The sequence below is a fragment of the Anopheles funestus genome, chromosome 2RL (genome assembly GCF_943734845.2).
Source record: "Anopheles funestus chromosome 2RL, idAnoFuneDA-416_04, whole genome shotgun sequence".
Taxonomy (NCBI): Eukaryota; Metazoa; Arthropoda; class Insecta; order Diptera; family Culicidae; genus Anopheles; species Anopheles funestus.
In genome coordinates this window covers 65030246-65047703 of record NC_064598.1, presented here as the reverse complement: position 1 = coordinate 65047703, position 17458 = coordinate 65030246, and the positions used below count along the sequence as shown (strand labels likewise).

At 41.0% G+C, this 17458-nt stretch overlaps 1 protein-coding gene across 1 annotated transcript in view; it reads left to right on the top strand.

The window, feature by feature from the left end:
* The first annotated feature begins 14138 nt into the window (after positions 1–14138).
* Positions 14139–17458, top strand: part of LOC125765556 (kinesin-related protein 8) — an 81684-nt gene continuing 78364 nt past the window's right edge. Inside the window, exon 1 of the mRNA XM_049430845.1 lies at positions 14139–14324. The gene's annotated coding sequence lies outside the window, so the exon portion shown is untranslated. The remainder of the gene's footprint in view (positions 14325–17458) is intronic.

Here is a 17458-nt window from a genome sequence, read left to right as displayed (position 1 = left end):
ACAAGGGAGGTCGGCATGCTTGACGCGCTTTCAGGAGGCCAGGAAGTTATCTTTGTACCGCACGTCGACAGGTTGATTATTGCCAGAGGATGAAGGAGGCAACAGTGCGTGGATTGCGAATCTTGACTGCGGGTACGATAACGATCTTGGAGGATCATTTTCACCTGCAGCCTTTGGCAACGCTTTCGCCTTGTTGATATCCGGTAGGAAAGGATGAGATTTGAACTTTGTCAAATATGGTTTCGTGGCCGCTTATCTGATGGCTTCCGGGGTGTAAATTACAAACATTTACTCTTTCCTCTCTGTTAGCCCCCAAAGCCAAATGGTAAGCACAAGTGATGATTGCTTAATATTCGTGCTGATATATCGTACGTTACCACAACCTAAAATTACAGTGATTTACTGAAAGCTCCCGTTAAAAAAACGATATGGTTTTGCAAGTGTTTTTTTGCCGACGGAAGGATTTAATTAAATCTTTAAACCGAACAATCTTACCATCTTATTAACTTTTTCTGAAGTCACGTTTTCTGCAATGGAAAATCTCGCATACATTTCCAACGCACACAAGCGGCTTTAAGAAAAAAACTCGAACCTTGGTAGAAGAAAAGTGAACAAGAAAGGTTTGATGTTCTTCATCGTCTTGTTTCTTCTCGCCGTAACTTCAGAACTGTATCACCTAGTTGAGTAGGTCACGTACATCGCGCCAGTGCGTAAGCTGCCCGCCAATTAAAACTTTAAACACAGCGAAAGGTTACAGCGATACTGTTGTTTGTTGGGCGTTCATAATGGAGTTCCTTGGCAGAAATTAACCTTGATATTTATCGAATGGGCAGCGCCAATATGGGAGCTTGAAAGACACAACCGAACCGTGCCAAAACCACGGAGAACATGCCATCTTGTCGTGGAGATATGTTCATTAACTACTTCTCTTCAGAATTCCGGGCATTGCATAAATATTGTTACCCGGTACGAAAGTATTATAGGTCCTCCGCATATTCTCACGACACTGGGTAATGTTAAATGTTCTCGTCTTGGGTACGAGGGACTTTAATTTATGACCAGCGAGTTCGTTAAAAGTTGACCCTTAACAGGTGCTTCGATTGACACTCTTGGTTCACTGTCGTTGCTTACTTCAACTTGAAAGGTGTTTCTGCTTCGACTCTTGATATTTTTTATACATTTATTTTTTTGTGATTTTGTTTCTATAATATTATTCTGATAATATTTATCATTGAAAGCAATAAATATAAACAAATTTTTAAATTAAATCATTTCCGAAACTTAGTTTGTTGACAACTCGTATCACTTTTCATCATTCGTTACAAGTTGCAAATTTTTTCGTTAACCCAAAGTTTCATAAAATTGAAAAGAAAACTGGAGCAAATATTGTTCAAGTTACACATGCACAGTAAAGTATGAGCACGCGCACACGTTCGTTTTGCGTTCGTCCACGGGTTGTGCAATCTGGGTGCTTCAGTTCCAGCCTTTTTTCTAGCCACTTTCTGGGCCGAAATACCCAAATCCCAATGTTTGAAAGGAAAACCCTTCACACACTCTGCCCGATGCCAACCCATTTATTTATTTAATTTCGTTGCTTTTTTTCTCGCCAACCACCGTTGGCACCCCGTTCCTGGTGCTGGACAACAAGCAACGGGGCAATCTGGTTTACAACTCTCGTCCCAAAAGGGCGGGGGCCGTGCCGACGCCTATTGCACGAGATTTATATCGTCGATAAGAAAGTAGATTGATTTGTTTATAAAAGTTATGTCAACGACAAATTATGTTTTGCTGCTTTCTTTTTTTTCTCCTGTCTCTATCCCCGACTGGGCCGTTTCAGCACTAGGTTTCTAGTTTAGCTAGGTCGGATTTCCATTTTTTCTTTTTACTCCAGCAATTCACTCCAATTCGCGTGATGGGTCAGTCCTAATGGTTTGGTCCACCGGTGACTGGTGTCGTTTACGAGCCCGGAGATGTGACCATGGTGTGGTGTGCATTTCTTTTTCGATGGAAATTGTGCGTGCATTTTTGTTGTCATTGTGCCCTGGTTAGTGGTAAGGGTGCTTTTCCCCATAAACTGGAATGCCGACCGAGAGCTTGCAATACATTGGTGGAAGAAATGCTGTCCAAAGCTCGGATAAGGGTAAAGGTTTTGCTACGACTGAAGCATAAAGATACACTTACGTTGCTTTCATACAGCCCAAGTGCATTTGATTGCCTGCATGCAAACGGCACGAACGGCTGGTATCAATATTTACCTTCCACCGGAGGCGTTCACTGGCGCACAAATCGGACACCGAGCAATGAAAGATTTCGTTCGGCACACAGACGACGAACTGCAGTCAGCTTCAAGTGACGATTTCTTTTTATCTTCGATTACGCTCCGTCTAGATTGGTGTGTCGAGAATCGGTGGCACAGTTGTGAAGTGGCGTACATTTGCTCCAGTTTAATAGTGTCCGCACTTTTGTGATGAGATAATCTCATTAGCAACGATGGGGACGAGCGCACTTAGAAGTCGTTACAGAGTGTTTGAAAATTTGATTAAATAGCGAAACTATTTCACCACTTACATAAGTGGACGGGTAAGTATGCTGCTAGAAAATGTGTGAATAAATCCCTGTTGACCTGGTTCGGCAATGAGAGGATGTACCTTTCAAGAGGAAGCATTGAGTGATGCGTAAAGCTGCAGATAAAATGTTCATGTTTGCTAAAGCCCGAATTCATTTGCAGCGTTCAGTTAGCATCACTATACCGTCGAACATTCACGCAAACAAATACGCACACAAACACACCCGCTAACATGTTTCAAGTTGGAAATAAAATATAGCACTTGGGTCGTGTTTTAATTGCGCAATAAAAGGCAAATCAGGAGTCATGAGCCTTCTTAGTAACGATAACTTACATGCGCTGCCATGCACCCAAATCTAGCTCAGCGGCGTTCGCGTCATCGGCCCCACAGAGGCAGTGGTGGCCCGCCGGGCAGGAAGTTATAACTCACCGAATCAGGAGAAATCAAATCGACAGCCCTGTTGGCTCAGATGTACCACCTTGGTGATACATTTCAGCAGCTCTATTCACAGTCCTGGCTGGTTTGATTGCATTACCCTCTGGTTTTTGCAAATAAAAAAAGTGGCCCCGACGTCAATGCTTACATCCTCCGTAATCGAGCTCCGAAGTAGAACCACTTTGTAGTGCGACCTGCTACCGAACCGTACGGAGGGCCATCGGTACGAAGGTACATGCAGTGGCAAGCTTGTGTGTTTTGCCCGTTTGCCTGTGCCTTAGGGCAATAACGAAAAAAAATAGAAGTTCGATATCAAAGCTAAACCTTAGCTGCTTGTAACCTTCCCCTTACAATCCCCTCCCGCCTTCCTTTATATCGGATGGGAGTGGATGTTGCAACACCCGAAGCAAGCCAGAAGGTGGCATCTGGCAAAAATGCGTACGCATGTCGGCAACACACAGTGCCCCGGGATATGGCGATTAGTTTTTGTGTTGCTTATTTGTTTTTAATTACTTTCAACTTTTATCGTAGCGATTATGTTTTTCACAATAATCTCGCATTTCATCTTGTATATCTTGCTAGACAATTTATAGCATTTCTAGAGGGTTTTGTTTTTTTGTTGTTGTTGTGTGAAAGAAGTGCACATTTATGCTGCAATTGGGATCAAATTTAAAACTTAACTACACAGAATGGAAGCTTATAGTGCTAGTGTCATGGGGAAAAAGGGCAAAAATTAAATTAATTTCATTATTGTTACTTTTACTGATAATACACATTTGAATAAAGGTATTTTGATTAAAACAAACAAGATTCAGTAATTGAATGATAAACCTTGTAGCGATAGATTAATTTTATTTCTAAATATTAAAAATTCTTTCCATGATCTGTACAATTTAGAATTGTTATATTGCTTTTCAGTTTTGTCTATAATTGTATGTTTACGTTTAAAAAAGAATCTAAAATAGAAATGAGATAGCCCCGGTGGTGTATGTGATAAACGGCGCCGGTCTACAAGGCAGGAACGGGTATCAAATCCCATCCGGACCGTCCCCGCGTAACAAGGACTGACCATTCGACTACTTGGTAAAATAAGTCTTAATACGGCCTGGCTATTGTTACATAACAAGTAAAAAAATAAATAAATAAAACAAAAATGAGATACAGTGGAACGTCTATTATCAGCGCTCATCGGGACTTAGTCCTTGCCGGATAAACGAATATCACGGATAATAGGCACAACTCTTTTTATTAATAGTATAATTAATATATTATAATCTCTTTAACGTTTATGTGTCATACCTCTCATTGCTGCATTCATTAACGGAAGAATTTTATCAAGTGTGTTCATGTTTTATTTTGCGATTAAATAATCAAACACACAATGATTTCGTTTTCTCAGTTCCAGTTCCGTAACGCTTTACAGTATTAAACAAATGAATGGACAAGGTGAACCATGCGTATTTAGATATCATGCGTATTTTATGTTACAAAAATTTAAACTTATTTTCCTCACCCTCCAAAAAGATAGGAATCATGCTGTAGTTCTGTATCGAATACGGATATATTTCACCATATAATTTGTATTCATTGTCTGTTAGTTGTCTACTACTGTAATGGGTAGACATGATGGCTCATCTACATTATTTAGAAAACAGTGTGCTCATCAAAAAGCGATTTCAACAGTTTGGGTTTTTCTGACGGACTTAAAAACCGGGCACGGCACGGTATACTAGTGTCAGTGGGTAAAACATCGAACCGGACCGAATGGGTTGCTCTGCGTGCTAAAGAGATCGTTCGATAAGTTTTGGTTCTTTTCATTCAAAAACCGGCGGTCGTGTTTAGTATTCAAATTTATGCTAAACGGTGTGAGATTTATCAAAATCTGTCCACATCGCTATTGTTCTCGCTTACCAGATGTTCATTCTGAGGTAAATTCGACTTAAGTATGTTTTTTTTTGTGATACTCCCTTTCCATCCATACCTTACCTAGCAAGCGTAGCTTGTTTGAAATGGCATCCGATTAGTGTGAAGAATGTGGCTGTGAATGGATTCTTTGCTGGATGTGGAAAAAATGGTTTTACTAGAAAGGTTTTACTTTAGCTGATTAGGTATTTAATGAAATTATTTTATTTTAATTTCATGTTTTTATTGGTTTGGTTATAACTGCCATGATATGTTCTAGATCGGTTGATTATCCTATCGCTTAAGTACATGTTCATCATGGTTTTACAATTGTTTATTTGCTTCTCTGAACCATTGATATTTCTATATATTTTTTATATCGGTAGGGTGTGCTGTTAATTGTAATGCTAGTTTAAAATTGCAAACGAATTATGGCCTTGAAACCAAAAATGGAACAAACAAATGTACACGAGAAGCATTTCATTCCATCTCGTGGGAATACGAATCAACTACGAATTATCCTCCGAACAGAAAACAGACCACACCGCGCTTTGACCGCATAAGTAGGAGGATCATATCGTTTGCCAAAGTAAAAGGATAACATTACCAGTACCGTGTAATTATTATCGCCTGATCTTATCGATCAGCTTGCACTGAAGAAATGATTCTCCTTTATGAGAAACAACCCTTCTTGCTGAGAGAGATAAAGAGAGACAGAGAGAGCTAGAGAAAACTAAAAACATAAAAAAGGTCAATGCATTGATCTCCAAAATGCATGTGTTTGTTTTGTTCGATTTTTTATTGAGATCCTCGTTCGTTGTGGGGTTATTGCTATTGAACAGTCGGGTGAAAGTAAAAAAAATAACAAAAAAATAACCAAACCATGTTTTACAAGCAAAAAAGGGTTTTGGGAAAAATCTGCCCCACGTTAAAGTGCAAGTGCCAAGGAAAAAAGAAAAATCAAACATTTACAAGCAACATTTACAACCAACAACAAGTACATCACATCCGGTGAGGACTTGGCGGTGGGCCAAGTGATGGACGATTTGTACACCGGTCCTTCCATGGGTCGTTGATTTTGGCGGCAAAAGTTGGAAAAACCTGCACCCCTTGCGCAACGGCGGCTACATGTGGTGGCGATAATTATACGGCGCGAGAACGCATTCGTCGATCGAAAGGAATGCAGCGAAGAGTGCAGGAAAACATATGAAAAGTGGGAGCACGGATGGACGGTTCGAGTTCCTTTCGGGATGTGCTTGTTTCATCCAATTTACTAACAGCAAAAAAAAAATCCTTCCTTTTTCCGGGGAACAATAGCAAGCTTTCATTCGGTTCATTGTTACGGGCTTTAAGCAGAAGTACATATGATATGGTATTATGCGAAGCAAAAAACTGCCTGAATCTTCCTCCTTTTTGTAAGCAATCAATGCAAAAGCGAAGCGATGAACCGTTTTATTTTTCATGCCCCATGTACAACTCATGTGCACTTTACATTCGATGAACTGAAGGAAATCGTTTGCCTCGGTTGGTTCGATTTTGTTCGAACATGATTATTGCGATTATTGCTTTGTGCTTGGGAGCTTCGATTTTTTGGCTGGTACGCGGCCATGCGTTTGATCAACGATGCATACGGGGAAACGTCGTGTTCATCGTTGCGTCGTGTTTAATGTTTACCATAACATCCATACATAACGCATTCCCGAATTTTAACGCATGTAAACCGCTTGAGGAAACGGTTGGATTGAGGTTGATGCGATGCACAGGACACCCATCAGAGGGTACATTGGTTCCGGATAGTGAGCGAAGGCAACGTTAAACGATCACGACAAGTGATTATGCTACACTTAACAGCTCGTTTTGAGGCTTATTGCAATCGGTAGCATAATAAAGCCTGGAAGAAGGATGGAAAATCAGACTGTGTGCGGCGGGGTAATGAGAATGTAAAATAATCATATCATTGTCACACACTTGTTTTGCCAACATGTGTTTAGTGGAGAGTTTCGAAATCTACCGTTCATTTTTCTAAATATTATAGTAGAATATGTTAATACAGTTTACGAATTTAATATTATTTTATAATGTATGTTGTTCGGTGCATTTTTTGATAAAAATAATAACATTTAGGCTGCATCTTTTATTTACTTCTTAAGAACGGTCTGGTCATATCAAGAAAAATTTAGGCTGTAGTTTCATGAATTTCTTATTCGATTCATTGAACCACTTTTTTCTCTTGGCATTTCGGTTGAAAGGAAAACAAACCTACCGTTGACAACAGAATGCAAAATGATTTACCCCATATAACCATTTATGATACCCACACGACATTCATTTGGACGAAAGAAAAAAGTACTATACTTTGTTGCGGTTCAGCTGACTAAATTATTTCACCACCATTTAAGAAGGAAAAACGGCACAGCACTTGGCCAAGCGAGCTGTCAAGATCGTTTTTATGATGCATAAATTGAATACAGTCTTTGCTGCATGCATACCACAGGCAGCATAAAACATAGGTCAGTATCCAAAATGTGCGCCTGCTTCACACGCTGCTTATGCGTCGACAGTGCGGGTTCGCTCATATGAAGAAGCCACATAACCGCGATCATTAAGTGTGTGTGAGCACTCTTAAATGTGTCTGAAACTAGCGAATAAATTTAACACACTCTTTCAATCGCTCTTCGTAACAGCAGAAGGCGGACTTACTTTCATTATCAACAACATTTCTGTTAAGACAATTTTCCCATGATACTTCAAAGGGTAAACATATCGGCGGTATGGTTTTGAAAATAGTTGTGTTTATTTTTATAAGTTGAAAGTCTTGAACAATATAACGAAACTACACAAGATCCTTCATAACACGCCACCTATCATAGCTTTGAAATGACGGCTGACAATAAATAGAAAAATTATATAATTTTTAGCTTCTCATATAAAAGTTATCTACAATTACAAAAGGTATATAACACTAATACGCTTCATATATGATATAAAGCATTCCTGTTGTAAGCACAATTCTCAGAACGATCGATCCATCATATGAAAAAAACACTTTCACTTTCTAGGAAAACGAGCAAGTTCGTTGATTGATCGTAATTTTGAAATAATTCAAACTTACTTTGTACTTGACTCAGATTTTATCAGCATTTTGCGCATTAAAGGCGTTGCACAAGCATCTTTGGCAAGTCACCCACCCATATCGTACCTTCTTATCCATCAGCAAACCTTCACTCCAACGATCGCAAAAAAGAGCTTACAAGTTAAGCAAAAAAAAAATCCCTCGAAACAAGACACACAACAATCTAACTCACATTCATTACAGGGATGGAATGCATCGGTGACGTGCGTGCCGAGATCGTTTCCTTCGATTAGTCGCTTCTTGTTACGATTGGCGATCGTACTGCCACCTACGCCCGAATCTTTCGTGCAATTTTATGGACCTGCGATACATTTGCCACGCGTGATCCATCATTGCGCCAATTTCTGCCGCGTTTAAATGCCGCGTACGCATCATGGACTTGGGTTCGGGATGGGGGCGTGTAAACGCTTGACCAGGCATGGTGAGTGAAATGCTGCAAGTAGAAGAAAAAGCAACAAACAAAAAAGAAACGAGAAGGTAAGCAAATGGGAAACCTTTTTATGTGAAGCCGCTCAACAGCAAGTACGCTTAGAGGCGGTGAAAATTTTATTAATTAAAAATTAGATAACCCAACCCTACAGCGTTGCCAATCAATTATGGATGGTTTTGTTTTAGTTTGAACGCGTTTCTGGGTGTTTCAGCAAAAAAAAAAATGGTGATATATAAAACGATCGATCATAACACTTCGATAAAGTACTTTTACATCAAATACTTTGTTGCAAACACGTTGCGGCAGTGAATCAATGGGAATGAAATAATTAATAATTTGTACAATTATTATTATTATCAGTTGATGACCGAAAAGAATTATTAGCCGAAACTCGAAAGCCAACATTATCAACAACAATTTGTTGTTTTTTTAACGATCAGATTGATCATTCCATTAAATAAAAAAAAACTCATTCATCTGTATCTGTATGCAGGCGGTTTCTAAACGTGTTTGACACGTTCCGCTTCAAGGTGCATAAGGTGTACAAATTAAATAGTCTCCTGTATCCAATCTGTTGAAACTAGATCATAAACAAGTTTAATCAAAGTCAACCGAACGTTTTCCATCCGTCTTACCGTGTTTGTTTCTCGTGTGCAGGATTTGGAGCGAGAACTTTCTCCTTCGGTGTAGGTCTACGATTGTTTCCAGCGCTCGGCAGAGCGTTCCCCGTACCTGTTTTACCTGCAGGTAACTTAACGTCACTAGTGAAAACTGTGCTGCCGCACTGTGCAGTTGGTAAACTCTGCACGGCAAATGAAGTTTATTTTATGTATTTTCATTATTTTACTGCTCGCTTCCGTCCCAGATATGGGGAACCAAGTGGATCATTTTTCGGTGTTTTGTTTTCTTCTTCAGGCATTAATTTTCTGCACAACTTTATTTGCTTTATTAAAACGTCTGCTTTTGCGTTACCGCTCAATCTTACACCTTCGTGGCATATAAGGACGGCACAGCGCTCCGCTCCATCCGTTGCGACAATGCGCCAGGTTTCTTCGATACATTTTGCCACACGTTCGTCGCTTGTACTTTCGCGCAAGTTGTTTCGTTTCTTTACGATGCGCTCAGAAGCGGGAAGTTACTGGTGTTGTTTTTGACGTTTTGCTCACACTGTTGATGATGGATACCGAAGCTGTTTTGTTGTAGGTATCGTACAAGATGCTTTTTCCTCCCTTCCCCTCGTTATCGTTTGCAATATTTTTTACTCACATGTCATACAACATATACGGGCATATTTCATTATTTGTGATGATTTTTTATTTTTCTTGATGAAATTTTACTAGCAGCGCTCGTTAGAATAATGCCACTACACTTTTTGCATCCTCTCTGAACATTATACAAAGGTCAAAGATAGGAGGAAGTGTTTTCAAAATCTCAAACTCCACAGCAACTCACATAGAATTCACATCATTCCTATCTCCATGGGCACAAATAGCAAACGAATTGTTTGCCGTTGTGTGACAGTTGTCATAAGGTAGAGCTTTCCCATTAATTCCCTCCGCACTTTCGTGGCTGTGTGTTTTGTTGCCATTATTACGTAAACAAACAGCATGAAAAAAATGGGATTGTTTGCACGTACTGTAAGACACAGTGCCTGACTGCCAATAAAATTGGTGGAGAGGTTTTTCTTTCCATTCGTGGGATGGTTGTTATTGCTGCTTTTCTTTTGCCCTCTCAGTTGCGGATTTTTCACCGCTCGTGGATACACGTGTACGTCAACGCACGACCCCTATTCGTCATGGTCGTTACCGGGGGTGTTCGCTTTTCATTATGATGTGCTGGTGTGCATTCTGTTTGTCTTGTGATGGATGAATTTTCCTTTCAAAATCTCACGGATTACGTATCGTGATTTATTCTCGGCGTATCTTCACCAAATTTGTTTGATGAGGTGTGACGAGAGAATGGGGCTTCCGGTCACGTTTTTCAACTGCCATTGCACATATAAACTTATAAAGTGTTTTTTTTTTGTCATGATATAGTATCTTACTACTGCATGTAACATGTGTAATAATTGTATTAATTTAATAAAAAATCTGAATGCATTTTTATGGATAAAAAGTATATTTAACAACATCACAGTTAAAACAATTTAGATATTTTAGTTGTGAATGAGAATTGATATGTTAAGGATGCTTAAAGTGTTAATATGATCATCAGTGCGTATAAATTTACTAGCACCGAACATATGCATGCGTTGTACAGCCCTTATCTCTACGGGATCTCCCTATCCACTTTTCGCCGTCAGCCTCAGATACTTTCACTGACCGCTGGCTACGCTGAGACGCACGCACGTTTGACGGCTTTCTGATTATCTGTTCACCTCGTGTTTAACGTCAGAACTCCGGTTACGTCAATCAAATCATATCTTTTGTTATGCTAAACTAGTATACATGAATGGAACGAGTATTCATGCGATAAACCTTTTTTAATTGAAATTCGTGTTTGTTCTACGAGCTTGTATCCAAGTAATCAAATATATTTCCTAGCAATAGTTCCCCTTAAGCGTGGTCTGGTTATGTTACAAATCGTAGAAATCATGTACAATTATGATTCACGTTGAGCATTTTGCTGTGATCATTCTGCCCTGCTGCGTACAGAAATCTCATTTTGCTGCAACATTAATCAATCCTTCGCCGATGGCGCTCGGATGCGTGGCGTTATCTCAATCTTATCTCGCACGCCACGCTTTGCCTTTATCATCATCGTTGACTCTATCTTCCTCCGTTCCACCCATGTAACTGATCTGCCCATTCTGCGTAGGACAGTACCGGTGTGTACATCCTGGTGGTCATGGTGGTCAAATGGATACGCACCAAGAAAAAAAAAAGCGACACACATATACAAGCGGATCTTGAGTGTTGAAGAAAAGCGGCACAAAAAAGGCCCCACACGCGAAATGAGAAAGGGGCAGATTCATACATAATCAATCATTCGCGCGAAAGTCGGCGTCTGGTGACACGCAGGCTGCTGCTCCACCAGCAGCCAACGCGCAAGAAATGGTGGACGGGTGGTCCCGTGATTCGAAACATGGAGAGCAAAACAAAGCCTTTAAAGAAAGCATTTTTATTGCAAGCAAGCAGACAAGAGGAGATGGAAAGAAGAAGTGATTAAACAAGAAGAAATACACACACACATACAGGAAACTTAAAATAGCTCCATTATCACACTCATTACACTGTTTTTTTGTTTGGCTCGTGAGGTCAACATAAAATCGTCGACACCGGGAAGTCGTAGAACGTTGCGTTATGCAATGCGGGAGTTTCGGGTCCTTTCTACCTGCGCACGCATACCCAACCTGCTGTCAGGACGAAACGAAACCTGTTCGCTTGCCGGATTGAAGGGAAAAAATGCAGCTCGAAAACAAATCATTAGCTAGATATCATGGCGCGAGTGGCATTTCTTACGACCCGCTTTTGATGTCCGGAAAAATGGACTCTTTGATCGTTATGTTCGTAAAGAGTACAACAAAAGGTACATAACTTCTCCTACCTCTTGCTGCCATCGATGCTGGTAGTACGACGTACGCTTGTTTGGTTGAAGTCACGAAAGAGTGTTTATGAACTTGCAATTTGACTGCTTTTTTACGAAATATATGTTAAATATGTTTAATATTTAACATTTAAACTCCAGCAATACGGCCAGGCCGTTCTTTATGAATAAAAAAAAAAAACATTTAAACTCTACTTATTTTCCATTGCACTGAAGCTGTTTTGACCAGGAATTTGAAACAAGCAAATTGAGTGTTTACGCGAATAAAGTTGTCAATATTTACCCAACAAATACTTCAACCCCTCAGTTTATAAAAAAACAAGTATTCAATAAGCTAAACCTATTTCAATCTTCAATTCAAAGTGGTATAATTGTGGTATATGGTCTACGTATGTGAATTGATAAGACAAAAAGGGAAACAATCTGTTTACACCCTTCCCAGGCGTCGCATACCATTGAAGCACATTTTCCGCAAGCACCCAAGATTGCATGTTCGCGCATACGAGCGTGCGTGAGTGCGTGCGTGTGAAGAAAGTATGAAAAGCAGGTGAAGCGCTTGTGCACCTTCAAACGCAAAACGCTTCTCGGTGGGATTTCGAACGCACATGTTTGCGAACGAAATTTTCCACACACACGGCCGAGGAAACTGCGCTTCGCAAGTGGAATGCTTTGCCCAACAGACCAACCCGATCTTGGCTAAACGGGTTTCACAGTGTTTTGGCCGGTGCTGTTTTGAGTGATGGTACGTTTTCAGTTTCGGTAGGCTGATTATTGGATGTCGTGTTTTTAATCGGTAGATCAACCGCAGCGTGTGGATGAAGCAGTTTGCAACTTGATGGTAGCTATTTCTTCTTCACCGTAGCCCCAGCGTCTGAGAGGGCGTACTAAGTGCTTCGCACCGTTGAAGGATTTGTTTCTGCCGGACAGCAACGGTGGGCAGGTGGAAAGAACTAAGGAGGTGGCATTTGATGCCGAGCCTTGGACGCATGAAAAGTAGCTTAATGGTCATTAAGAAGATATTAAGGTAAAAGTGCCCATCGGTTTTGTGCGGCGAGGCGCCGATCGAACGTGCCAGGAGGATGTATTACGTGTATGGATTGGAAAGCCCACGGCTCAAGTTTAGTAGCTCACACACGCACACTTACTAACGATCGCCTACCGATCGTCTACCAGATCGGATGAAACAATATGCATCAGCACATCGTCCAGGCATGCCGAACTGCATCACCCCGAAAACGAGCATCCGAGATTCGCGAAAGCGCCTCTAATTGTTGCAACGTGCATGTCTTCTTTGCGGCTGATATTAATCACAGCGGGAGCGGGATTGAACAGAAAAAATGAAATGAAAAATAAAAAACATTATGAAATAATACGGTTAAGTGATTTAGTTTACGATCTTCAAAGAGTCGTGTGAAAAACGTTGCTCAACGTACGAGTGAAGTTGATATTGAATGTTGATATTGAATTGATGTTATTTTTTTTTCTAGGGAATTTACCAAATTTGTTAAACTTTGGTGTAAATGTTTAAATTATTTTATTCTACGGGTTTTTATAAAAAAATGTTTTTCTTCAGGTTTCATTTTTAATGTGTTCTACCTTATCAAAATATGCCTTAAGTATTTTTAGATACTGTTAATTTCCGTTAAGGGTTTTATTGACGTTAATTAAGGTTTTTATTATTTTTTAATAAACAAATATGCATGTGCATCATGATCTAGTGATGCATTTGGCACACCATATATCAAGAGCAAAAACAAAAAACATAAAAAACTCGCAATCTCCTTCGCATTCTCTTCATGCAGAAGCTTTTTCGTATGAAATTGAGCTTTTCTCTCGTAGCGAGAGGCTGCGAAGCAAAGATCAATCGATCGCGCGGTGGATGCTGAGATATAAGTGATCGTGGCTCACGAGAGCACACGAAACGAAAGTGAGAGCGAATCGATTCCGCGTTGGGGCTGTATCCCCCGCGTATGGTGAGATATGCTGCCGATGCGAGCAAAAGTCACATAAACGCGAGAGCGTCAAACGTGTGGCACTGGGGAGCATAATTTGCACTGCAGCCATGCTCCCGACGATGGTGTGGGGTGGTGGGAGCTAGCCGACGCACCGAATGGCCGCAAACGGCGCACAGGCGTTCGCGCAGAAATTGCTGAACTACGGTCCGAATCGGTCGCACTGTTGTTCCGTGTCCTGGTTGCGCGTAGTGTTCGTCGCGTAAAATTTTTGTCGCGTTTCGATTTGACGATTTGCAACAAAACCGATCTATTTACCCGTAGCGTGTGAAATAAGTTTCCCGTTGTGATTCGAGAAGGTATTTCGGAACAAAAGCTTGCATTGATCGTATTGGAATAAATCGTACCGTAGAAGTTCTAGGAGTTTTGTGTTGTCGGTTAAAACACGCCAGCTATTGAGTCAAACCACAACTTTATACATGGATTACGTGATTCGGAGTGTGATTTAAAAAGAAGAAAAATATCTTTTTAATATGCCTTGTGTACAAGTGTTTCGTCAAAACCGTACATTGGTTGTTTGAGAATATTTCACCTGCTTTCTGTAATGGTTGCGGTATCATGGTGCGAAATGATCTCCAGTGTTAGCCCGAGTGACACGAATGCGGTAGTGTTTTGAAAGGAAAACTTGAAAGTGACATTGTGTACTGAAGCATGAATAAAAGCTCAATGGCAACTGCGAATGACAACCGAATCATTACGACAGATACATTCAACATAAATAAGGCAACTTAAATATCGGCCTTTACGCCATGAATGGATTGCTGGTGGTATTTCCATGCCATACCAGCCCCGCATAAGTCACACGGCAATAGTAAATTTAAAAAAAAACGTTATCAAATTCCACGTCCGCATGCAATCTCAGTCTTGACGATATTTGCGTTTGTCTTCTGGACGAAGCTTTCCTATACTGCGACTCGCATCACAAGCGATTTCTTTACGCTCCGGCTGCCAAAGGTGATTTATCTTACCTTTTTCCACCCGTTTCAGCTTGTTCCAAACAGGCGACACATTGCTTTTCCTTAAAAGCTGTTTCGCAAGCCGTTTGGGGCAGGATTTCCGATTATTTCAACCGGCCGCTGCCACTGCTCCTTCTGTATTCCCGACACATTCGTATTGCGTGTGCGTGCGTGTGTGTGTTTGTGTTGATATTTGTGTGCTCTTTTTTGCCAACTTCCAGTTTTGATGCCGTACCGTCCCATACCGGCGATCGATCGATCGTCGATAATGATGATAATGTTTGGAGGTTTGTTTATTTTTCACTCCATCGTTTCACCGTTTGTGTTCGATGAGAGATGCGACTTTTTTCCACGGGAGCGCGTGCGTTTGGACAGGCCAGTTGTCAACCGAAGTGTGCTGCCGAGGAACGAGCATCAGACTCCAGGGAGCGGTGCAGAGTGTTCGCTCGGAGGAAGTGCAGGTTCACCGGCCGTGCGTGATCACGCCGGACAGGCAGACGACAAACGCAAAGGAAAATAGAAAGTGCCGCCGGTAGTGGTTAGAGTCCGTAGTTTTCTTCACTGTGGACGTTTGAAAACGAAAACACAATCGCGGCGAAGAGAGATAGAGAGAGCCCCGTCACACCTCGCATGGAACACGCCAGTTATTATGACACGTTATTACGGGACTTCTACGGTTGCCCCGTTCAAGTGTGTGTGTTTTGAACCACTTTTCGTTCCCAGACCATTTCGCAGACCCAGGATGGGAAACCTGGCGTGCTGTTTGAACGGTACCGGCAGCACACGCCGTACAGAGTTCGATTTGGTGACGTTTTGAATCGACGGTGGAGAGATCTCAATTCCGGAAGCAACTCCCACACGCATCTTCGAAATCTGTGGTGGAATTAGACACTAGGAATGATGCGATGAATTCCTCTGATGGGCACACGTTTTATGCCTTTTTGTTACCTATTGCTGGTGCTTTAAAATGTGCTTTTTTGTACCATAAATGTTAAGTAGATACTGAAAAGCTTTAGGAAGATATTTTTTGGCAAGGAAAATAAGTTTACAAAGTTGAGTGTGCCCAGTGAAAACTTGGTGCCCAGTGAAAACGATGGCGAATGTTGGTGTTTCAGAAAATTAAAACAGTGTATGTTAATTTTAACATTATCTGCAACAATTCTTCACCTATCTGGGGCAAATGTGCAAGACAAACTTAAATGCTGCCAAACACGTGCAACTCTGGGATCGAATCCATCCCAGGCTGAAGTTGGGTCGCCTATTGCTCAGTCTCCGGTTCGTGATGGAGTAGAGCCGCTGAGCAACAACGGCCGCAGCGATTTATTGACGCACTGATATTTATGGTCAAAGCTGTCAATGTCACAGTCACTAGCGATACGGCCAAAGGAGCAGAGTGTGTGCGCCAGAGCTATAGTGACGCTGGTACGCACTTCAGCGCCGACGAGCCACGGGCGATACAAGTGAGAATGTCAGGGCGCACAGTTGTTGTGATATGTCGAGATTACGCGCAAGCTCCCTTTAAAGCCAGCTGACATTTTTAAAACGAACGAGTAGAAGAAAAAAAAACGCGCGTTTCAAAACAGCCCTGTGCGGTAAACAAGACGCTGTTGATCATTGCGTATACGTTTGGCCAAACCACAATGCAGGTGGCTGCTGGCTGAGATAAGAGTTTGCACCGGTTTACGACATTGCCATTTGTGCGAAAGGCTCCTGTTATCCTAAGGGATGGTTGTGCATTTTTTTCCTACTCTCGACCTGTTTAGCACGTTATGTTCATATCCTAACTTCCTGCTACAACTGCTCCATATTTGATGATTTAATATAACAATGCACTTTAATAGCATGTTTCCATTGTAGCATGTATTCTTCCGTAGCTTTTGTCGTGTTTTAAAGCCACATACTGACGTTTTTGAATGCTATACAGCTTCACTTGCGTCGTTGTTACCCGGTTGCGACTGATTGGATATCTTTTGGGAGTCAGACCGGGCAGACTCCGTACCTTCAAGGGCAGTGAGTTAACGGAAGCGTTACGCCGTAAATCATACGCTCACATATTGACAGTGACCTTTCAGGGCGTGAGCTTTTTTGTGAACGATAAAGAAAGAGAAATATACATAAATGTGAGGTGAAAGAAAGAGCGAAATGACATGGACAGAATCACAAGTAAGATGTGAAATGTAAATTTAAACATTTGCACGACAACAATACTTTAGCATACGTAGGATCGAAAACATTTTCGAAGAAGTCAGACTTTAACAACAAAAAAAGAAGCAAAACAGAGTAATACAAGAACATGGTTAAAGCTGTAGCTTGTTTGCTGATGAAGATATCAGGTTGTAATTTGTTTCATTATGTTCCCGTTCGAACAAGCAATTACTCTAGCGACTATTCATGTCTTTTCGTACCCATTCTTTGGGAATTTTTATTTTACAACAAAACAAAATCGGACTTTTTTATTTTGAACCAGAAATCCATTC